Below are 18685 nucleotides of genomic sequence, written 5' to 3' on the forward strand. Positions count from 1 at the left end.
TACTGACCTGATTTTCAGGTGGGAGATTCTGTTAGACACATTTCTTGGTTCATTTTTTTCTCTACTTATCTTCAATTTTATCTTTTGGATCAAACCATATCATTAAAGGGCTAGGTACTTATCCAGCCATTTAAATTAACACCACAAGGTGTCTAGTGATGGAATAACTTGCCTGTATTAACAATATAACTATTTTTCAGAATTCCTGCATAGGTGAAGGATTAATTTTCTAACTCCTAAAATTTCTACAAGTCTAAGAGTCTGTGCTATCAACATTTCTAAGTAATGCACTAAACCCACTACATATTGATAAACTGATTATTTTGCTATTGCAGAAATTCATCCAAGAGATACTCAGGAAAATATGCCAACAGGAGCAAAAGATTATTTCCCTTTTGGAAGAGAGAACTGTCCCTCTGATTTCTGCTAAATGTCCTTTTTGGACCATATATTCCTAAATAACCTTACAATCTCCTTAAGTTTCTCACTTCTCCATTTCCACCTCTATCCCCTCCAGCTCATTCTTATTTTCAATCAGGATGAGTTGGAACAGTTTACTGGCCCAGGTTAGGTTCTGGAAAGGGACAGCTCCTCAGAGATAACAGAGACATGTTTTCTCTTCTCGCATCACTTTTCTTTAAAGATTTTACAGGACCTATGCCTGCATTTACATCTGAAAAGAGTAGTTTCATTCTGAGCCACACCCTTGCCAAAGTTTATTAAGAATACTGGTAAAGTATGACACATTTACAAGAATCCTTTCTTTTAAAACCGGACAGAGCAAGAAGATTTGGTCTGTCATCCCCAAGTCTAGGGAAGAATGTCAAGTCAAAATTTAATTACAAAGTCTAAGACAATGGAAAAAGACAAGGTGTTCCCACTTCTCTCAGGCTCTCTTCCAGTTAGAAGGTGAGGATTTCCAGAAGCCTGCAGCTATGTTTCAGTCATTTTTTGGAGTTTACAGGACTAAACTATATAAGCTATATTTTCTTATTTTCTGTACTCTTGATGCCCTTGCATTTGGGGCCTCGCTGACAGGTGTGATACTGTGATTTATAATAAGAAATATATATTTGGTCTTAGTCCCCATTTCTGGCACAAATTTCCTAAGCGATAAGTGACAAATGCGTCTTTTGTTATGTTAATGAGGTGACTTTTAGACCTAACCCAAGGATGGGGGCTGGTTGCCAAGGGAACCAACTCTGTGATTAGAGGATTGGAACTTTCAGATTCACCCCCAGACCTCCCAGCAGGGGAGAGGGGCTGAAGATTTAATTCAGTCACCATTGGCCAATGATTTAATCAATTATGCCTACTGTAAAAACCGAACAGGATGGGGTTCAGAGGGCTTCCAGGTTGGTGAACACATGAAGATTTGGGGAGAGTAGTGTGCTTGGAGAAGCTCTGTACCCTTTCCCCATTCCTTGCCCTATGTATCTCTTCCATCTGGCTGTTCCTGAGTTACATCCTTTTATAATAAACCAGCAATCTAGTAAGTAAAATGTTCTGTGAGCTGCTCTAGCAAATAAACCAAACCCAAGGAGGGGGTCATTGGAACCTCCAATCTATAGATCAGAAGCATAGGTGACAACCGGGACTTGGTGACTGCTGTCTGAAGTGGGGAGGAAGGGGCACTCTTGTAGGACTGAACCTTTAACCTGTGAGATCTGATGCTACATCCTCTTTTGTGTGCTTATTCTTCCCTTTTTTTCTTCCTTTTTTTTTCTTCCTTTTTTTTTTTTTTCCCACCTCTTCAGCATGGGACTGAATAATAATACCTGCCCAATTTATTTTCAAAATGTTTTGGAAAACAAAGATGTTAAACACATACCAGTGCTAGTTTAAAACCTTTAGAGACTCAAAGACCCCACATGTTATGGAGCTCATTTTCAATAAGTAATTCTATATAAAAGTAATTTTAAGCCATAATGTAAGTGGAAGAGAGACCAGGAAAATCCTAATTTTTTTTTTTTCCACATGACTTCTACAGTTTAAAAATATAATTATAGGGCTTCCCTGGTGGCGCAGTGGTTGAGAGTTCACCTGCCGATGCAGGGGATACGGGTTCATGCCCCGGTCCGGTAAGATCCCACTTGCCGTGGAGCAGCTGGGCCTGTGAGCCATGGTCGCTGAGCCTGCACGTCCGGAGCCTGTGCTCCGCAATGGGAGAGACCACGACAGTGAGAGGCCCACGTACCGCAAAAAAAAAAAAAAAAGAAAGAAAAAAAATATATAATTATATGTCGATTTCTATTTAAAAATAAAACAGGGTACCTCTTTTCCTGGTGTCCTACACATGTACTTAATCTGGCTTTGGATAATCTAGTTCTAATTGAGCACCTACTATGCAAATCTCTGTGCTCTACGCTATATGAAAATAGGGTGATACGACAGTGAATGAGTGGTGGGGTTCTGAATTCTTTTTTTAACTATTTTATTTTTTAATTTATTCTTTCTAGTTTTATTGAGATATAATCTTTTTTTAACATCTTTATTGGAGTATAACTGTTTTACAGTTTTACAATGGTGTGTTAGTTTCTGCTTTATAACAAAGTATAAATATATATAACAAAGTATAAATATATATAACAAAGTATACATATACATATATCCCCATATCTCTTCCCTCTTGCGTCTCCCTCCCTCCCACTCTCCCTATCCCACCCCTCTAGGTGGTCACAAAGCACCAAGCTGATCTCTCAGTGCTATGCGGCTGCTTCCCACTAGCTATCTATTTTACATTTGATAGTGTATATATTTCCATGCCGCTCTCTCACTTTGTCCCAGCTTACCCTTCCCGCTCCCTGAGTCGTCAAGTCCATTCTCCACATCTGCATCTTTATTCCCGTCCTGCCCCTAGGTTCCTCATGACCGTTTTTTTTTTTTAGATCCCACATATATGTGTTACCATACGGTATTTGTTTTTCTCTTTCTGACTTACTTCACTCTGTATGACAGACTCTAGGTCCATCCACCTCATTACAAATAACTCAATTTCGTTTCTTTTTATGGCCGAGTAATATTCCATTGTATATATGTGCCACAGCTTCTTTATCCATTCATCTGTTGATGGACACTTAGGTTGCTTCCATGAACTGGCTATTGTAAATAGAGCTGCAATGAACATTTTGGTACATGACTCTTTTTGAATTATGGTTTTCTCAGGGTATATGCCCAGTAGTGGGATTGCTGGGTCGTATGGTAGTTCTATTTGTAGTTTCTTAAGGAACCACCATACTGTTCTCCATAGTGGCTGTATCAATTTACATTCCCACCAACAGTGCAAGAGGGTTCCCTTTTCTCCACATCCCCTCCAGCATTTATTGTTTCTAGATGTTTTGATGACGGCCATTCTGACTGGTGTGAGGTGATACCTCATTGTACTTTTGATTTGCATTTCTCTAATGATTAGTGATGTTGAGCATCCTTTCATGTGTTTGTTGGCAATCTGTATATCTTCTTTGAAGAAATGTCTATTTAGGTCTTCTGCCCATTTTTGGATTGGGTTGTTTGTTATTTTAATATTGAGCTGCATGAGCTGAATTAATTCTTAAGGTCATTATAAAAGGTTCTCTGAGGAGGAAACTTTTAAGTTGAAGCCCCAATAATAAAGAGAACCCAGCTATATAAAGATCAGTGGAAGAAGCAATTCAGGAAGAGGAAGTCAAAAAGAAACAGTATCCTCGGCATCAAGTAGCTCCCAACTAGTCAGGAAGACAGAACTAAAACCAGCTAATTTTAACACACCGTGGCCTTGTCTGTTAGTAAGCTAACATATACTAGCCGTGAGAGCAGAGTGCTCTGAGAACCCGGCGGGAGTGATCAATCAGCACTGAGAAGTGTGAAGGGGCTGTACCAAGCAGGCCATGTAAAGGCGGAGAACATCACTGGAAAGATTTAAATCCTGCCTCCATCAGAGACGTTAGAACAGATTGCTGGGCTTCACTCCACGTTTACTCAGTCAGGATCTCTGAGCTGGCTGCCTGGAAATCTCTGTTCCTAACCAGCACTCTGCTGATGGGAAGACATTTTGAAACCCTCTGGTTCAGAGAACAGGCCTTGGAATCAGAAAAATGACTTGGACACACGGCTTAAGTCTCGCTTCCCTCTTCTATGAAATGAGGATAATAATACAGTCTTCTTCATGGGGAGCTATGAGGATTAAAGGAGGCAGTATTTGTAAAGTGTCACCTGTCACAGCCATTGTAAGAAAAGTGTAGCTTTGCTCAAAACTGAGTAAAGACCGAGTTGTCCCAGAGCTCACATATGTATCTCAGAATCTTACCTTGCGGGGGTGATGACAAGTGGGGAGGTTACAGCTGTCTGGACAGGTGAGGGAGGCTGGAAAAGCAGCAGACAAGGCAAGGGCGGAAGCCAGTTTCCACTGGGGCAGAAGGACAATGAACCGCTGCACCGTTATCAAGGGTTTGTAGGAAACAGCTGGCTTTGCCTCGTCATTTTTTTTTTTTTTTCACTTCCTCATTTCAAATGCAAATTGTTTAAAGGTGTTTCCTCCCTAAAACCTAAGCCTAGTCCTAGGCTAAATCAAAACAAAGTTGTTTTGTTATAAAAGGAAACCCCCCAGGGAAATTAGACGGTTAGCCAGATAGAAGTTGGTCAGAGGGAGGTCAAGTTTGGGAAATAATGGATTAACTCAAATCCCTTCTACAGTCCATATAGCCTGAAAATTGCTGCCTGCAACTGACAGGCTCATCCTTTCCAACAAGCCGGTCTGACAAGCCTGAGGAGGGGTGAAGGCAGTGATCTTACCCACAACCCCTTAACCATAAAATTGTTCATCCCGGACTTCCCTGGTGGTCCAGAGGGTAACACTCCGTGCTCCCAATTCAGGGGTCCCAGGTTCGATCCCTGGTCAGGGAACTAGATCCCCCATTCTTGCCACAACAAAGAGTCCGCATGCTGTGACTAAGAAACCCACGTGCTGCAAATAAAAAAAAGATCCCTCATACCGCCGCAACTAAGGATCCTAAATGCTGCAACGGAGATCCCACATGCCGCAACTAAGACCCAGAGAAACCAAAATAAATAAATAAAAATTTAAAAGAAAAAATGGTTCATCCCATCCTAAACCAACCACCCACAAACCAACACGAGACCAAACAGAACCACTCACTTTCAGATCAGCACCAAAAAATTGTTTTCAGGAAATGGTTTACCAGGGTCACTCTTATCTATAGATGTACGAGAAACTACCTGCCTTTCTAGTCTCCAGTTCGCTCCAAATATACTTGAGATAATAGAAATTTCTTTTGGGGGATGACTTCTTTTAAGCCCTCCCTTCCTTCTGTAGTTCTGGTAGAGTGACAAATTGGGTTACCAATATTGGAGTGAGAAGGGGAATGGGTTATAGATTTTGTACTTTGTGATATGAGGAATGGCAGCTGGACAACACGTTAGAAGGACCACTCACATACTGCATCCTGCTTTCCAGAGACAGGGAGAGGCAAGAGTAAGAGGATCAGGGGCTTTGGGGTCAGCCAAGCCTAGGTCCAAATTCCTGCTGGGCTTGGTAATAGCTGAGTGCTGGAGAAGATGCATTTGTTCATAGAGTTTTCTTATCTGTTTCGTGACAGGCACTCTTCTCTGTCTGGCGACTGCAATAAACAGTCATTCTCTTGCCCTCAACATTTAACCTGTGATCAGTTATCTGACCATCTAAACTAATGCAGGCCCAGATAGTTCTTTGTATTGTGAAAGCAAGTGAGGTTTACTCACAACGGATGCTTTTTAACCAAAGTATCTCTCAGTTCAAAGCAAAGAAACCTATTTACTTTTTATGACTGGGAGATATATATAGAGAGAGAGTGCTACCGTGCATTTATAATGATAAGAAAATTAAAATTTCATCATTTAGTCAGTGCTTAAGGTTTGGTTCTGAAAAGACAACATTCCCTATATGTATATTTTTTTAAATTTATTTTTTGCAGCATTGGGTCTTCATTGCTGTGCGCGGGCTCTCTCTAGTTGCGGTGAGCAGGGGATACTCTTCGTTGCGGTGCGTGGGCTTCTCACTGCGGTGGCTTCTCTTGTTGCAGAGCACGGGCTCTAGGCGTGTGGGCTTCAGTAGCTGTGGCTCACCGGCTCTGGAGCGCAGGCTCAGCAGCTGTGGCGCAGGGACTTAGTTGCTCCGTGGCATGTGGGATCTTCCCGGACCAGGGATTGAACCCGTATCCCCTGCATTGGTAGGTGGATTCCTAACCACTGCACCGCCAGGGAAGCCCCCTTCATTTTAAAGTTTGATTCTTTTATACATGTACAGAATAATTTCAGTGTGAAATAGCAAGCATGTCAGAACAAGAAATCTCCAGACAAAGAAAGAAAAATATAACCTCCGTAGGTTATGACTATCACTGAAATAAGGGCACAAGGGATTATGGCAATATTAAATAGTGTCATTGATTAGTAAATGATCCTAGTGGGAAGTTAGGGCCAGGAAATTTTCTAAAGAACATGTGTTGATCAGGTGATAGCTGCCCTCTCTCCATCTAGGTGTGTAACGTGCCCACACACAACCTTTAGTAGGGGTGTGACCATCAGGGGCCACAGGAGCAAAGTAAATAATAGCCACACTCCATTGAACACCTACGATGTGTCACAATGATAGGTACTTTATATATTTTCATTAATAAAGAAATCTTGAGTGACGTAGATTTTTTTTTTGCTGTGATTAAATCCTTTAAATAAAAATTTAGAATTAAAGTGCCAGTTTCTATGTGCCTGTTTATGTGTGCAAGCCTGTGCTTATGAAAATATTAATTTTTATCCAATAACTTTGGACCAAAACAGTGAACGAAAAATAAAATTTGTCTATATATTTTTCTGAAGAAAATGAAAACCCTTCCCATTTATACTAGCCACTTTATTCCTAACATAGATGAACAAAGAAATTGTAGTTTCCTTTTTATGTGACTACTGTGTTGTGGATTTCTTGAATTGTAGAAGACTGAAGGCAAAAGTTCCCAGTTTGGGCCTCTAACAACCTCTGTGACCTTAAGTAACTCACTTAACTTGTCTAGATCCCAGTTTCCTTAGGTGCAAAATGGGGTTGATGACATATGCTTGATATAATCACATACTTTCTAGTATTTACTCCATCCATAGTAAGGGAAGTAGTATTAGTAGGGGTCAACAGCATAATGAATTCATATTCTGGTTCTAACACTACTTGTTATGTGACCGTGGCAAACTCTGAGAAGCGACTTTTTTTTAACTTATTTAATGTATTTATTTTTGGCTACGTTGGGTCTTCATTGCTGCACGTGGGCTTTCTTTAGTTGCGGTGAGCCGGGCCTACTCTTGGATGCGGTGTGCGGTCTTCTCATTGTGGTGGCTTCTCTTGTTGCCGAGCGTGGACTCTAGGCGTGTGGGCTTCAGTAGTTGTGGCTCGCAGGCTCTAGAGCACAGGCTCAGTAGCTGTGGTGCACGGGCTTAGTTGCTCCGCGGCATGTGGGATCTTCCCAGACCAGGGCTTGAACCCATGTCCCCTGCATTGGCAGGCGGATTCTTAACCACTGCAGCACCAGTTAAGTCCCGAGACTTTACTTTTATTTACATTAGTTTCTCCATTTACAAAATGGAGATATGGATGTCTACCTCTGTAAGGCTGTTGTGAGAATTAAATCAGGTATACCTATAAAGAGCTTAGGACAGTGCCTGCTACATGCACATGTGTGTATATGAGATATATATATTTATGACACGTATATATGACATATATATGGACATACATACATGAGGGTTATAAAATATGAGACTGGGAAAAAAGATCCTAAAATATGAGTTATAACATGTATGGATTCGACAGATTGTTTCAGGTTCCACATTGAAACCATTCTTCAAGATAAGTCAAGTTTTGATGTAGTAGCAAAGAATAATATCATCAATTGTCTGAAAAGGCTATTAAATACCTCTTTCTATGTCAATTACTCCTCTGTGTATGACTGGACTTTCTACATTTATTTCAGCCAAAACAGTATAGAGAAGCAGATTGAATGCAAGTACAGATATGAGAATCCAGTTGTCTATTAAGCTAAACATTAAAGAGATTTGCAAAACTGTAAAACAGTTCACTCTTTGAACTGTCTTATTTTTTGTTTGTTTTGGAAAGGATAGTTATTTTTCAAAATTGTACATTATGATAACAGGTAATGGGCTTATTTTGTGTTCTAATCGAATTAATAACTAAATATATGTAAATATTTTAAATTTTTCTCAGTTTTCTAATATGATGGATATTAGAAATATAATATATATCAGTCTTAATTTCATTTAGAGTGGCTAATTGGGAAATTTTCATATTCTTTAGAAAAGCCCACTTTTTGAAAGTGACTTTGGGAAAATCATTTAAACTCTGGGGGAAGGGAAAAATTAGGAGTTTAGGATTAGCAGATACAAACTACTATATATATAAAATAGATAAACAATAAGGTCCTATTGTATAGCACAGGGAACTATATTCAATATCTTGTAATGAACTATAATGGAAAAGAATCTGAAAAATTGTGTGTGTGTGTGTATTTATAAAACTGAATCACTTTTCTGTATACCAGAAACTAACACAACATTGTAAATCAACTATGTATAGTCCAATAATAAATAAATAAATAAATAAACTCTAAGTGCTTCATCAATAGATAAACACATAAAAAAAGAAAACAAGAATGATGCCACATTATGCCCAAGAGTCAGGGAATTAGACAAAATGGTATTATGAGCTTTCCTACAGCTTGAAGTTTTCATGATTCTAAAATTCTTTTCTATTGATAACTCTGGTTGAACCTATTGCAGGCTTAGCTATCAGTAAAAAGCCCAAATTAAGCCCAATATATTGTCTCATGTCTTTCTCATAGAGGACTGAAACCCATACCCCATCCACCTTACCCTCCGCAAAGCTTCCAAAGAAAGCAGGATTGTGACAGCCAGTGTGAACTGGCTTGCGGTGAGCAGGGGCTACTCTTCGTTGCGGTGCGTGGGCTTCTCATTGCGGTGGCTTCTCTTGTTGCGGAGCACGGGCTCTAGGCGTGTGGGCTTCAGTAGCTGTGGCTCACCGGCTCTGAAGCGCAGGCTCAGCAGCTGTGGCACAGGGGCTTAGTTGCTTCGCGGCATGTGGGATCTTCCCGGACCAGGGATCGAACCCATGTCCCCTGCATTAGCAGGCGGATTCTTAACCACTGCACCACCAGGGAAGCCTTATAATTGTTAATGAAACTTGCCTTACCTTTCCCAGAGGCAAATAATGCTTTTAATTTGATTAAATCCAATTCAATAAGTTGTTTGTGTTTGTTAAACTCCTGAATGGGTTGAGTATGTTTGTGTTCATTTTAACATTTATTATAGAAATCATTCTGTCATCTCCATAGCCATAATTTTCCCTCAGAATCCTATATTGAAAATGTTCTGGAAATATATTATCCCTTTGGGGTTTGTATTACTTTTCTATTGCTGTTGTAACAAATAATCACCAACTACATGATTTAAACACAAATTTATTATCCTACAGTTCTGGGGGTCAGAAATCTGAAATGAATCTCACTGAGGTAAATTTAAAATGTCAGCAGTGCTGCACTGCTTCTGGAGGTCTGTGTGCAAGAATCTGTTTCCTTGTTTTTTCCAGCTTCTAGAGGCCATGTACGTTCCTTGATTCCTGGTCCTTTTCTCCATCTTTTTTTTTTTTTTGCGGTACCCAGGCCTCTCACTGTTGTGGCCTCTCCGGTTGCGGAGCACAGGCTCCGGACGCGCAGGCTCAGCGGCCATGGCTCACGGGCCTAGCCGCTCCGCGGCATGTGGGATCTTCCCAGACCGGGGCACGAACCCGTGTCCCCTGCATCGGCAGGCGGACTCTCAACCACTGCGCCACCAGGGAAGCCAGCATAGCATCTTCAAATCTCTTTATGACTCCGGCCTTCTGTCTCCCTCTTCCACATTTAAAAGGCCCTTATGATTACACTGGATAATCCAGGATAATCTATCTTCAAGTCAGCTGATTAGCAACTTTAATTCCCTCTGCAACCGTAGTTCCCCTTTGCCGTGTAACAGCATGCTCACAGGTATAGGGGATTATGGCATGGACACATTTGGAGGGCCATTATTTGCCCCACAGGGCCTCAGCAATGTACGGGGTGATCTAACTAGACTCCCAGTCTTGGAGGTCCCTGAGCTTTATTATTTATCACCAGAATTGGCCAGACATGAAAACCGAAACTCAAAGCCACCAGGGTTTCTGGAGACGCCTTCAGACAAATGCTGGTTTTGGTTCTTGCTTTCCTCTTAGGTTTCCCACTTTTACTTTGATGTTGGTGTTTATGGATACTTTAGTTTCCTTGCCATCTCAGAGAAACATGAAATACATCTTATACTTTTTTTCATAAAGCTTAAATTTTTTGTTTTAATTGAAATATAGTTGATTTACAATATTGTGTTAGTTTTGGGTGTACAGCAAAGTGATTCAATTATATGCATGTAGTTTTTTTCAGATTATTTTCCATTATAGGTTATTATAAGATATTGAATATAGTTCCTTGTGCTATACAGTAGATCCTTGTTGCTTATCTATATTATGTATAGTAGTTTGTACCTGTTAATCACATACTCCTAATTTATCCCTCCCCCATCCCTTTCCCCTGTGGTAACCATAAGTTGGTTTTCTATGTCTGTGAGTCTGTTTCTGTTTTGTAAATAGTTTCATTTGTATTATTTTTTAGATTCTACATATAAGTAATATAATATCATATCTTTGTCTGTCTGATTTACTTCACTTGGTATGATAATCTCTAGGTCCATCCATGTTGCAGCAAATGGCAATATTTCATTCCTTTTCATGTGTAAGTAATAATCCACTGTGTGTGTGTGTGTGTGTGTGTGTGTGTGTGTGTGTGTGTGTGTATACCACATCTCCTTAAACCAGTTGTCTGTTTATGGGCTCTTCGGTTGTCTCCATGTCTCGGTTTATTGTAAATAGTGCTGTTATGAACATCAGGGTGCATGTATCTTTTCAAATTAGTTTTATCTTTTCCGAATACATGCCTAGGAGTGGTATTGCTGGATCATATGGCAAATCTATTGTTTAGTTTTTTAAGGAATCTCAATACTGTTTTCCATAGCAGCTGCACCAATTTACATTCCTGCCAACAGTGTAGGAAGGTTCCCTTTTCTCCACACCCTCTCCAGCATTTATTATTCATAGACTTTTTGATGATGGCATTCTGACAGGTGTGAGGTGATACCTCATTGTAGTTCTGATTTGCATTTCTCTAAGTAATTAGCGATGTTGAGCATATTTTCATGTGCCTGTTGGCTATCTGACTGTCTTCTTTGTTAGCTTAAATTGTTTTCATTGATTGGGACATTTAGGATAGCAAATGTCCTGTTGTGCCAGGGATCCTACAGCTGCTCTTAGAAAATAAAAGTTTCATCTGGTCTTATAATAATTTGCCTTCTTTCCCTGCAAGTGTAATATCAAAATTACGTACTCTTATCTAAGTAGTTACTCCTTGCCTCCACTCAGTCTGTTTCAGACTTACAAACTTGTAATGAAAGAAGGGGGCACTTTTGGCTTTATTTCTCTTTCTTCCCTCTCTTTCTTCTTGTATTTGCAGATCTTGTTTTGGACTCATCCATTGTCAATCATAAGGGGTAGAGAGAGAGCTATTTTCTTTAGATTATTTCCTAAATAGAAAATATTCAAATGCCCACAAAGTATTACAATTAATGAGTCATTTTCACTTTGATAGTCAGTTGGAAAAACTTTTTTTAATCTAACTTATATTAATAATAAAAATACAGAGTACTTATGAATAAATCTTAAAAAGATGTACAAAATATTTATGTGGGAAATTACATAAAAATTTATTAGAAGAGACCAAAGAACACTTCAATAATAGATGTTTGTAGATAGGAAAAATCAATATCAAAAATAAGTCAGTTCCTTTAATATTGTTCAAATGGTCATACTACCCAAAGCAATATACAGATTTAATGCAATCTCTATCAAATTACCCATGACATTTTTCACAGAACTAGAACAAATAATTCTAAAATTTATATGGAACCATGAAGACCCAGAATTGCCAAAGCAATCCTGAGGAAAAAGAACAAAGCAGGAGGCATAACCCTCCCAGATTTCAGACAATACTACAAAGCTACAGTAGTCAAAACAGTGTGGTATTGGCACAGTAACAGATATGTGGATCAATGGAACAGAATAGAGAGCCCAGAAATAAACCCATACATCTATGGTCAATTAATCTTTGACAAAGGAGGCAAGAATATACAATGGGAAAGACTGTCTCTTCAGCAAATGGTGCTGGGAAAGTTGGACAGCTGCATGTAAATCAATGAAGTTAGAACACACCCTCACACCATGGACAAAAATAAACTCATAAGTAAAGTCAAATATAAGACAAGACACCATAAAACTCCTAGAAGAGAACAAAGGCAAAACATTCTCTGACATAAATCATACCAATGTTTTCTTAGGTCAGTCTCCCAAGGCAATAGAAATAAAAACAAAAATAAACAAATGGGACCTAATCAGACTTACAAGCTTTTGTACAGTGAAGGAAACCATAAACAAAACGAAGAGACAACCTACAGAATAGGAGAAAATATTTGCAAGTGATGTGACTGACAAGGGCTTAACTTCCAAAATATACAAACAACACATACAACTCAACAACAAAAAAACAAATAACCCAATCAAAAAATGGGCAGAAGTCCAAAATAGACATTTCTCCAAAGAAAACATACTGATGGCCAATAGGCACGTTAAAAGATGCTCATCATCGCTAATTATTAGAGACGTGCAAATCAAAGGTACAATGAGGTACCACCTCACACCAGTCAAAATGGCCATCATTAAAGTCTACAAATAACAAATGCTAGAGAGGGTGTGTAGAAAAGGGGACCCTCCTACACTGCTGGTGGGAATGAAGTTGGTGCAGCCACTATGGAAAACAGTATGCGGTTCCTCGGAAAACTAAAAATAGAATTACCATATGATCCAGCAATCCCACTCCTGGGCATATATCCAGACAAAGCTATAATTCAAAAAGATACATGCACCCCTATGTGCATAGCAGCACTATTCACAATAGCCAAGACATGGAAACAACCTAAATGTCCATCGATGGATGAATGGATAAAGAAGATGTGGTACCATGGAATACTACTCAGCCATAAAAAAGAACAAAATAATGACATTTGCAACAACATGGATGCAACTAGAGATTATCATACTAAGTGAAGTAAGTCAGAAAGAGAAAGACAAATACCATATGATATCACTTATCTGTGGAATCTAAAATATGACACAAATGAACCTATCTACAAAGCAGAAAGAGACTCACAGACGTAGAGAACAGACTTGTGGTTGCCAAGGGGGTGGGTGGTGGGGGAGGAATGGACTTCAAGTTTGGGGTCAGTAGATGCAAACTACTACTTAGGGAATGGATGGACAAGGTCCTACTGTATAGCACAGGGAACTATATTCAATGTCTGGGATAAGCCATAATGGAAAAGAATATAAAAAATAATGTATATATATGTATAACTGTTTGCTTTGCTGTACAGCAGAAATTAATACAACATTGTTAATCAACTGTACTTCAATTTTTAAAAAATGCCAATTCTTCCAAGTTTATCCCTGGATTTAATAAGATTTCAATAAAAAAAATCCCAGCAGAGTGTTTTTTTCCTATTGTACTCGATAAACTCATCCAAAATTTACAGAATTGAACAGAAGGTTAAGAATAGCCAAGGCTCTCCTGAAGAAGAAAAGGAAGAAGAAAAAGGTGTGTTGTGGGATACTTGCCTCATCAGATATCAAGCTACATTGAATAACATAGTGTCGAACTGGTGTAGACACAGATAAGTAGACTACTGGAACAGACTGCAATGCCCAAAACAGACCCACCGATTTATGCACAATTGATCTATGGCAGAGGGAGAATTGAAGACCAGAGGAGAAAGGACAGGACATCGATAAATGGCTCTGTGACATTTAGGTGTCTGTGTCACTTACCTACTGCTGCGTGACAACCTCCCCTACCTCCCGTTGAGGTCCTTAAAATAACAACCATCTGTTTATTTCACAATTCTTAGGTCAGCAATTTGGGCTGGCATCAATTGGGTGCTCTTCTCAACTAGCTCATTTAACTTCCTCGAGTGTCTCTGAGCAGCTAAAAAACTGCTTCTGTGTTGGTCAGCTGTTGGCTGGAGCGACAATGGTGACTGGGCCACATACCTGTCATCATGCAGCAGGTAGCCCATGTATGTTCACATGGTTGACATGATCAGAGAGAGTGAAGGTTCTCTAGCCCTGGAATTGGTACAACATCAATTCTGTTGCACACTAATGGTGATATAAACCACAAGACCCGTCTAGATTCAAAGGGTGGAGAAATAAACATCTCTGGTGGAAGAAGCTACAATGTATTATAGCCATTTTTGCAATCTAGCAGTCTGTCCTTTGAACAAAATAATTATCATTCCTTCCATACGTAAGACCCTCAAGATCTCCTTTAACTATGGCATCAGGCTAGTGTGGAATCTTGTGATCTAAATCAGATCAGATGAGGATCCTCAGAGGGGCTCCTCTTGTCTGGCAACCTATGAACCAAAAAAGACTGATTATCTGCCCTCAACACACCCAGTAATATACATGACTGGGCAGGGACAGGATCATTACAGGAGACACTGCCATCAGAAAGGGGAAGGATCTGAAACACATAGCAGCTGCTGGTCTATAACAATTCTGAAATCCAGGACATGGGTTGCTAGTCTCCCCATCCTGGGGGCAGGAAATATTTTTTGATTAGGTCTAGTTTCATCTCCCTGCTTTATTGTTCTCCAGGGCTCTTAGCTCTACCTTCTGAGCTCTTGGCTGTCTTCTGAGACTTTTCCGTAAGGAAGGACTCATATTTTGTAATTTGAGCAATCTAATTTCTTCAGTCCTTTATGTGGTGCTTTCATCAGTACAACTCTTAAAACTGTGAGGATGGGAGGGAGACGCAAGAGGGAGGAGATATGAGGATATAGGTATACATATAGCTGATTCACTTTGTTATACAGCAGAAACTAACACACCATTGTAAAGCAATTATACTCCAATAAAGATGTTAACAAAAAAAAAAACCTTTTTGGTTTTCCTTTGAATCTGACTGGAGTCTACTTGGTCCAAGGAAAGCCACACCCACAATTCTTTAGAAAGAGAATTATGTGGGTGTGTCAGTCTGTTGTGGGATAACAGCCTTAATATTCTTCGACAACCCCACCTTTTTACAGTTAAGAGGATCAACTAGATGCCACCTTAATTCTTTCAAATATCTTGATAAAGCTTTAATAGCCACACCTTGATATGATCTTTCACCTCAGGCTTCTTTCACTTGGAGGATTTTCTGGCTAAAGAGATTGAGGATGAGAAACTGCTATTTTCTGTATATTTCCTCTAAACTCTTTCTTCTTAGGCAGCTAAATGAAACCAATTGACACTTTCAACATTTTGCCAGGAAATCATTTTGCAAGGTCCATAAATTCATTAGCAATATGTATTTTTAAAAAATCTGCAAAGTTCTGCAGGTAACCATTGTGCCAATTGTTTTTAAGTACATGATACATGTTGCCATTTTTCTGGCCTGTTATAGTAATTTCCTCACTGTTTTTCCAGCTACTACTAATAGTTTGCTCACCCTCTTTCTCGTTTTTGCTACTGGGTTCTTAAAGTTCTTTCAGTGTCTGCCCAATTCAGAGACCCAAGGCCACATGTTTTAGGTTTTTGCAACCCATTTTACTATAGCAATTCATTTCTAGGTGCTAATTTCTCTATCAGTTAGTTTTTACTGTGTAGCCCACCATCCAAAACTAACTTGCCTGAAACAGCAATCATTTATTTACCAGCTCCTGATACTGTGGGTTAGCATTTTGGATTGGACTCAGCTGCAAAGTTTTGCTGCTGGTCTCAGGTGGTCTTGCTTATGCTTTCCTGGTCAGAGGGCAGTCAGTGACCTCACTCACATATCTGGTAGTTAGCAGGCTCTCATATGGGTACTGGGCCACATGTCATCATCCAGCAGGCTAATTTAGGCTTATTTACATGCAGTGGTTCCAGGGTTCCCAAGAGCAGCAAGGGAGCAATCAAGTTGTACTTGAAAACGTACAACTACTTTTCAAGTCTCTGCTTGTGTAATTATTTCTACCATCCCATTGTCCACGTGGTCAAGTGCAGATTCGAGGTTTAGAAGAATAGACTTTACCTCTTCATGGGAATCACTGCAAAGTGACCTTTGCAAAGGGACACGTGTGCAGGATGGATACCATTTGTGGCCACTTTTTCAATCTATTGATACAATGAAATAAAAATGAAAGAGTTTAAAAATAGTAGTCTTGGGCTTCCCTGGTGGTGCAGTGGTTAAGAATCCGCCTGCCAATGCAGGGGACACAGGTTCGAGCCCTTGGTCCAGGAAGATCCCACATGCCGCGGAGCAACTAAGCCCATGCGCCACAACTACTGAGTCCACGTGCCACAACTACTGAAGCCCATGCACCTAGAACCCATGCTCCACAACAAGAGAAGCCACCACAATGAGAAGCCCGCACACCGCAACGAAGAGTAGCCCCCGCTTGCCACAACTAGAGAAAAGCCCGCGTGCAGCAATAAAGACCCAACGCAGCCAAAAATAAAATAAAATAAATAAAATAAAATAAATTTATTTAAAAAATATATATAGTAGTCTTTGGGACTTACCTGGTAGTCCAGTGGTTAAGACTCCCTGCTTCCACCACAGTGGGCACGGGTTCCATCACTGGTGGCAGAACTAAGATCCCACATGCTGCATGGTGTGGCCAAAAAAAAAAAAAAAAGAAAGAAAAAACAGAAAAGTAGTCTTTATTTTTATTTTTTAATTTTTTTGAATTTTATTTTATTTTTTTTTTATACAACAGGTTCTTATTGGTTATCTATTTTATATGTATTAGTGTATGTATGTCAGTCCCAATCTCCCAGTTCATCCCACCACCACCACCTCCCCCTGCACTTTCCCCCGTTGGTGTCCATACGTTTGTTTTCTACATCTGTGTCTCTATTTCTGCCCTGCAAACCAGTTCATCTGTACCATTTTTCTAGGTTCCACATATATGCATTAATATACGATATTTGTTTTCTCTCTCTGACTTACTTGACTCTGTATGACAGTCTCTAGATCCATCCACGTCTCTACAAGTGACCCAATTTCGTTCCTTTTTATGGCTGAGTAATATTCCATTGTATATATGTACTACAACTTCTTTATCCATTCATCTGTCGATGGGCATTTAGGTTGCTTCCATGACCTGGCTATTGTGAATAGTGCTGCAATGAACATTGGGTTGCATGTGTCATTTTGAATTATGGTTTTCTCTGGGTATATGCCTAGTAGTGGGATTGCTGGATCATATGGTAATTCTATTTTTAGTTTCTTAAGGAACCTCCATACTGTTCTCCATAGTGACTATATCAGTTTACATTCCCACCAACAGTGCAAGAGGGTTCCCTTTTTTCCACACCCTCTCTAGCATTTGTTGTTAGCAGATTTTCTGATGATGCCCATTCTAACTGGTTTGAGGATATACTTCATTGTAGTTTTGATTTGCATTTCTCTAATAATTAGTGATGTTGAGCAACTTTTCATGTGCCTCTTGGCTATCTGTAATAGAAATGTCTATTTAGGTCTTCTGCCCATTTTTTGATTGGGTTGTTTGTTTCTTAAATATTGAGCTGCATGAGCTGTTTATATATTTTGGAGATTAATCCTTTGTCTGTTGATTTGTTTGCAAATATTTTCTCCCATTCTGAGGGTTATCTTTTTGTCTTGTTTGTAGCTTCCTTTGCTTTGCAAAAGCTTTTAAGTTTCATTAGTTCCCATTTGTTTATTTTTGTTTTGATTTCCATTACTCTAGGAGGTGGGTCAAAAAAGATCTTGCTACGATTTATGTCAAACAGTGTTCTTCCTACGTTTTCCACTAAGAGTTTTAGTGTCTGGCCTTACATTTAGTTCTTTAATCCATTTTGAGTTTATTTTTGTGTATTGTGTTAGGAAATGTTCTAATTTCATTCTTTTACATGTAGCTGTCCAGTTTTCCCATCACCAGTTATTGAAGAGACTGTCTTTTCTCCATTGTATATTCTGACCTCCTTTGTCGTAGGTTAGGTGACCATAGGTGTGTGGGTTTATCTCTTGGCTGTCTATCCTGTTCCATTGATCTATATTTCTATTTTTGTGCCAGTACCATACTGTCTTGATTACTGTAGCTTTGCAGTATAGTCTGAAGTCAGGGAGCCTGATTCCTCCAACTCTGTGTTTTATTTTTTCCTCAAGATTGCTTTTGCTATTCGAGGTCTTTTGTGTTTCCATACAAATTGTAAAATTTTTTGTTCTAATTCTGTGAAAAATGCCATTGGTAATTTCCTGCCTTGTTTTTTTATAAGCTATATAGTCATAGGATTTTTCCAAACATATTGCTCAAAACTTTATTTTACAGATCAGAAAACTAAGACCCAGTGAAGTTAGGGGCTGGGGCAAAGACTGAACAACTGACAGAGCAGGAGCTAAAACCTGGACCCAGACTCTGACTGTCAATCCAGAACTCTTTTATCCAAATATTGGGAAAAGTATAAAACTTCACAGCAGACACT

The 18685-nt window shown here is 39.4% G+C and overlaps 1 protein-coding gene across 2 annotated transcripts in view; it reads right to left on the reverse strand.

Annotated features, from left to right (window-relative positions):
- The window catches only part of ST3GAL6 (ST3 beta-galactoside alpha-2,3-sialyltransferase 6), a 110189-nt gene extending 105787 nt beyond the window's left edge, over window positions 1-4402 (reverse strand). The window contains exon 1 of one of the 2 annotated variants that reach the window (XM_049710058.1): window positions 4286-4402. The gene's annotated coding sequence lies outside the window, so the exon portion shown is untranslated. The remainder of the gene's footprint in view (window positions 1-4285) is intronic. The other variant, XM_049710067.1, reaches the window with a different exon arrangement.
- Between the last annotated feature and the right edge of the window lie 14283 nt (window positions 4403-18685).

Source organism: Orcinus orca, chromosome 5, assembly GCF_937001465.1.
Source record: "Orcinus orca chromosome 5, mOrcOrc1.1, whole genome shotgun sequence".
Lineage (NCBI taxonomy): Eukaryota > Metazoa > Chordata > Mammalia > Artiodactyla > Delphinidae > Orcinus > Orcinus orca.